The 6,576-nt window shown below is 38.9% G+C and overlaps 1 long non-coding RNA gene across 1 annotated transcript in view; it reads right to left on the reverse strand.

Annotated features, from left to right (window-relative positions):
- LOC111440920 overlaps positions 1–6,576 on the reverse strand; it is a 14,270-nt gene extending 7,694 nt beyond the window's left edge. Inside the window, exons 1-2 of the long non-coding RNA XR_002710052.1 lie at positions 6,102–6,576; positions 5,209–5,212 (exon numbers count right to left, since the gene is read on the reverse strand). This is a non-coding gene — a long non-coding RNA (uncharacterized LOC111440920). The remainder of the gene's footprint in view (positions 1–5,208; positions 5,213–6,101) is intronic.

Here is a 6,576-nt window from a genome sequence, read left to right on the forward strand (position 1 = left end):
AAAGAGAATGCGATCCACCAATGCTATACATGGACAACAAAGCTAACTGATGGGAAAGAGAATGCGATCCACCAATCCTATACATGGACAACATAGAAATCAGATCCCACTACATCCGGGAACCCCCTGATAAAAAATAGAGAATGCGATCCACCAATGCTATACATGGACAACAAAGCCAATGCTATACATGGACAACATAGAAATCAGATCCCACTACATCCGAGAACCCCCTGATAAAAAATCCAGTTTTGCACGACTGGAGCAAGCACATAGAAATCAGATCTCACTACATCCGGGAACAATTTTTAGTTGGTCATTTGGGCCAACTTTAGAAGCAAATAGAAATCAGATCCCAATACATCCGGGAACAACTTTTAGTTGGTCATTTGGGCCAACTTTAGGAGCAAGATATGTTGGCCACTTCGACCTAGAATGTAATTTGTTTTAAATAGGTCAATTAAATGAGAAATAAGTGTATGTCCAAAGCTAACTGATGAGAAAGAGAAGGCGATCCACCAATGCTATACATGGACAACAAAGCTACGATCTCCCTGATAAAAAATCCAGTTTTGCACGACTAGAGCAAACACATAGAAATCAATGCTATACATGGACAACAAAGCTAACTGATGGGAAAGAGAATACGATCCACCAATGTTATACATGGATAACATAGAAATCAGATCCCACTACATCCGGAACCCCCTGATCAAAAATAGAGAATGCGATCCACCAATGCTATACATGGACAACATAGAAATCAAATCCCACTACATCCGGGAACTCCCTGATCAAAAATCCAGTTTTGCACGACTGGAGCAAGAACATAGAAATCAGATCCCACTACATCCGGGAACAATTATTAGTTGGTCATTTGGGCCAACTTTAGGAGCAAGATATGTTGGCCACTTCGGCCTTGAATGCAATTTGTTTTAAATAGGTCAATTAAATGAGAAATAAGTGTATGTCCAAAGCTAACTGATGAGAAAGAGAAGGCGATCCACCAATGCTATACATGGACAACAAAGCTACGATCTCCCGGATAAAAAATCTAGTTTTGCACGACTGGAGCAAGCACATAGAAATCAGATCCCACTACATCCGGGAACAATTTTTAGTTGGTCATTTGGGCCAACTTTAGGAGCAAGATTTGTTGGCCACTTCGGCCTAGAATGTAATTTCTTTTAAATAGGTCAATTAAATGAGAAATAAGTGTACCGTGTTTTTCAGTGACCTAGAATGTAATTTGTTTTAAATAGGTCAATTAAATGAGAAATAAGTATACCGTATTTTTGCAGTAAAGTTAAATCCAAAATCTTCATATTCTTTCTCTCTATGTTATTTTGTTTCGCTTTTCTGTTTTTTCTTCTCCCAACAATTTCTTCAGCAATTTTTCCTTCGTCTAGGATTTCCTCACCAGACACTCAATCAGAGACACCAGACAGAAGATCGTTCCCTAGGATTAGAACCTAGAGAATCCAGGTGGGGCCTAGGTGATGCGAGAATAGCATCTGCTCAAAGCATTCGAGGCTCAAATCATTAGCGGAACAATTGATGCCGATTTACGCGGCAGTGATGCGAAGGATTGCGGCGAAAATTCTAAAGCTGATGTGGGCACCAGAATTTCTATGATCATTTTCCAAATTAGTATTACTGTTACCCAAATACAAGGTGCACAAATCAAAGGCATTGTGTGTCGGTTACAAGGTTGAGGAAGAACTGGGTGGGGCTCTCTTGAACTGAAAAACATTCTCATCAAATATGACGTCTCTAGAAATATAGACACGACCAGAATCGATGTCAAGGCACATATACTCTTTATGTAAAGAACCGTAGCCTAGAAAGACACATTCCTTGGATCGAAAAGAGAGCTTTTGTTTGTTATAAGGGCGAAGATGAGGCCAACAAGCACACCAAAAAAACTGAGTAATTTGGTGGGGTATGAAAAAGACACTCTAAGGAGCATTTTTTTATCAATGATACGAGTAGGAAGACGATTGATGAGATATGTGGCTGTAAGAAACGTGTCATCCCAAAATTTAATAGGTACATCAACATGAGCTAGAAGGACTGGGCTAGTTTCAACAATATGACGGTGCTTGCTTTAGCAGATCCATTTTGTTGATGCATGTAAGGGCACAAAACACGATGAGAAATTTCAAGGGGATGAAAAAAATGTGTTATGAATTTTTTTATATTCTCCACCTCAATCAGACTGGACACACTTCATTTTAGTATCTAGGAGACGCTCAACATGAGCTTGGAACTACAAAAGTATATGAGGAGCTTCTGTATGATCATGCATCAAATAGATCCACGAAAATTTACTGAAATCATCAATGAAACTAATATAATATTTAACGTCCCCAACAGATGGAGGCGCAGGACCCAAAACATTATAAAAACTCAATTCCAAAGGAGACGGAGACTGATGAAAAGAACTAGTGTATGGTAATTGATGAATTTTTGCTAATTGACACGCATTACAAACGGGCAAAAGTGACTCATTAGCACACGGAATATTATTGAGACGCAAAATTGACTTATGCCATTGGGCTAACTTAACCAATTGATTCCAACCAAGAGCTAACTTAACGGATAACAATTTCTGGATTTTGCAAAGCTAGAGGTTCTTCTAGAATCTTTGCAAACTTTCACAAAAAAAAGCTAACTTAACGAATTGGTTCCAACCAAAAGTTGGTTAGAAGATGAATAACTCTTAGATCGAACTTGAAATCTATGATGTTCACTCCTAGATTCCAAGACGACTCACTCCAGAATTAGCTCGATCAAAACTAATCCAATGAATCGGTTTAAACATCAAATGTAAAGTGAGGTTTGAAAGAAACATGACACCCAAAAGGTTTCAAACACAAGGTTTTTGTATTCCACCATGATTTCAAAATTAAATATCACATGCCTTTGAGCCAAAATTTTAATTCAAACAGAATGTAGTTCAACTACCGACTACAAACTACAAATAGAAGCTATTAAATATAAATGGAAGAAAATAAGAAATGACATAAATAGTCTTACATGTAATTAAACTACCAAATACATAAAGTCTTCAAATCACTTTCCAAAGTCAAGTGATATTTATTGCCACTCCATGCTTTTTCTTGATTTGATACTTAAATCTTCTTTGCATTACTTCTTGTAATTACTCCTTCGAGTACATGCAAATGATCAGTTGTTGGATTCGTATTAAGGAGCTTCTGTACAATCATGCATCAAATAGATCCACGAAAATTGACTGAAATCATTAATGAAACTGATATAATATTTAAGGCCCCCAACACATGGAGGTGCAGGACCCCAAACATTAGAAAAAATCAATTCCAAAGAAGATGAAAATTGATGAAAAGAACTAGTGTATGGTAACTGATGACTTTTTGCTAATTGACACGCATTACAAACTAGCAAAAGTGACTCAATAGCACACGAAATATTATTGAGACGCAAAATTGACTTCACTTCTTGAGATGAAGGATGTCCAAGACGTGCGCACGCCTAAGATCATCGACATCAGATGGCTTGATAGGATAGAGACCAGACTCACACCTCCCATCTAGAAAACTTTTCTTTGACCATCGATCCTTAATAGAAAATGACCGAGGATGGTATTCAAAGAATACGTCATTATCATGAGAAAATTTATAAACGGAAAGAAGATGTTTGAAAATTTCAAGCACATGCAAAAGATTACACAATTCAAGAGGACGAAAACCAATATTAATTGAAGAATGACCGGTATGCAAAATTTGCAATCCTGCTCCATTGCTGACTTGAACTTGTTCACCTCCATGATAGCGTTCATGCACAGTGAGACAATCCAAGTCACTGATATTACGATTAGTGGCGCCTGTGTCGTTGTACCAATTTAGATCAATCTTGTAGGAGGAAGTACTCGCCAGTGTCGTAGAAGGAGGTTCATCCTGATAGGATTCATCCATCCTATATCAGCAGCGAACGACAGTATGCCCCACTTTGCCGCAGATCTGGTAGGAAGGATGACTAGAAGGATCATGACGATGTCTAGTGGCTCACGGACGTGTCATTTATGCTTTATGTTTATGATGCCTTGATGATGAATTCTAATGTACGACATATGATGTATAATATATGATGACGTGTATAAGTATACGATGAGGCTTGATGATGTTTACAATGACTATGATATGTTTATGATGATGTTACTTGACCATGACTATGCATGCTAACAAAATGGCGTAGAATGATGTTATTTTCTTATTATGACGTTATTTTTAATATTAAGTTGAGAAGCATGTTATGAATGACATATTACATTATGACGATAATTTTGCCTAGGACACAATCTTATTTAATGTCATGAAAAGGTTGAAGTTAATGCACATATATTAGTGATAGTAATATAATGATGAAATTAGGGTTGTGTCATAAAGATGTTTTAAAGACGAGAAATCATAAGGACCTCATGTATTTGTGTCTATATAAACATCTAGATACTACCCCTTTTTACGATAATGAGTATGGATGCGTACGCTACGATGACGATAGTGCCCACTCAAGGGTATGCTAACCTCTGGACGTCGCTATAGACAACTAGCTCGACTATGATGGGTCTAGGGGGGTGCAAACCGCATAGAGATTCACACTCGCACATGTGGGTCGTGTGTAAGAAAGTACTGCACATCCAATTTAGTCTGGACTGGAGGCCACCTCTAGGATGATTTTAACGATAGATCCCTAGAGCATGACTTGCATGTGTTTGCATTTTCACGACCCCTATAGTTGGGTTACTTACTAAGTATTCTTCAAAATACTTGGGTCGGTGCTACATCATTTTCAGGTAAAGGTAAGACGTTCCTATATGGCTAACAACAACATCGCAATCAGAGACCATGACACGAGCATAGGCTTGCAACATTTTAAATTCCTAGACTTTGGTTAGAATAGGTTGTTATGCATTTCATGTTTTTGAATTATTTATCATTATTTGTTTTAAATTTTTTTTCTGAATTATGTTTTCGAACACGTAAGACCATGATGGTGCTTTCAATGATGATGTTATGCTTAAGATGAAATTATCATTTTAAATATGATGTTTTACGAGTTAAATTTCGCATAAGAGTTTAGAGTAAGATGACAGTAGCGACCTTGGGTAACAGAAGTCTAGGGTCGTTATTGTTGGCATTAGAGCTCTAGGTTATAGATTCTATACACTAGCCTACGAGGTAGGCTTGGCACATTTCATGGTCCCACCATCGATATTTTGTCACCGTTAGGTATGCCTTGCATAAGATAAGAAAAAGAAACGTCCTTAAATCACTACACTTAATTTTATGTGATGTTCTTGAATATGATATGATATTACATACAATGAATTAAGAATATGTTGTTGATTATAGCATGTTAATTGAATTAATACCGTGTGCTATGTTTGCGCTATTGTATGATTTTGTGTTATGCGATCTATTGTTACTCATATTAGCAGCCTTAGGCTTAAGAAATATTATCTTGGTTTCTAGAAACATGCTCCCTAGAGGACGTGAAAGAGGACTATGGAGAAGGGGATGACCCCCTATTATAGGTAGAGGAAGAGGTGAGGCTGAAGAGAGCCCACCTCGAGAAGGATTAGTAACAAGGACGAATGTAGTTGCACCGCCTCAAGCTGTGCCGCCCCAAGCTGCACCACCCCAAGCCGCACCACCCCAAGCCGCACCAGTAGTTGGAACAGACCCCACTACTAATTTGAAGTGAGAGTCATTTCAGGCTATGATGCACGCCATGATGGTCACCCAACAAGCCAACAGTTCGCAAACTACCAAAGGAGCAAACTAGTTACAGGACTTCAAGCGGTACGATCCCTGCCCATCATTGGTACTATGAGAGACCCGATAGTAGCTCAGATGTGGATTTCGTCCATAGAAACCACATTCCTATCAATAGAATATTCGAACAATCAGATAGTACCGTGTGCTTCATTTATGCTGCAAAAAGACGCAGACGTATGGTGGACGAATAATTAAGATAGTATTAACCCATGAGGGCATGGGATCAGTTTAAGGAGTCTTTCCCAAAGCAGTATTATCCTAAAGCAGAGCGACCCAAGAAACAGCAGGAATTCACCCATTTGACCTGGGGTGGACATTCGTTGGATAGATATGACAGAGAGTTTATGAGATTAAAAAGATTTGCGCTATCATTGGTCGACACTGAACAAAACATGACCGAGAAATATGTTTTGGGTCTGGACTCGAAGATCTGCTGCACAGTGGGACTCCATAGACACATATGAAGAAGTTTTGAAAATTGCCAAGGCCCTAGAGAAGCCCAAAGTGAGGTAAGGCTAGAGAAGTCAGTTACTATTGGACACAAACGTCCCTTTGACTCGAGAGACTCAATCCATCGGCCACCAGTGCATAAACCCCACTACACCGACCGATCTGACCCTCGACAAGTTGAGAGGCACCCTCCCCGACATACGGACAAACACCCCAAGAACCAAGATGGGGCTAGATGAAGGGGGGAATTTGGGTGCGAGATCTGTGGGAAGTTGCACGGAGGAAGATGTATGGCCAGGATGAGATT

Source organism: Cucurbita moschata, unplaced genomic scaffold, assembly GCF_002738365.1.
Source record: "Cucurbita moschata cultivar Rifu unplaced genomic scaffold, Cmos_1.0 Cmo_Scf00003, whole genome shotgun sequence".
Classification (NCBI taxonomy): domain Eukaryota; kingdom Viridiplantae; phylum Streptophyta; class Magnoliopsida; order Cucurbitales; family Cucurbitaceae; genus Cucurbita; species Cucurbita moschata.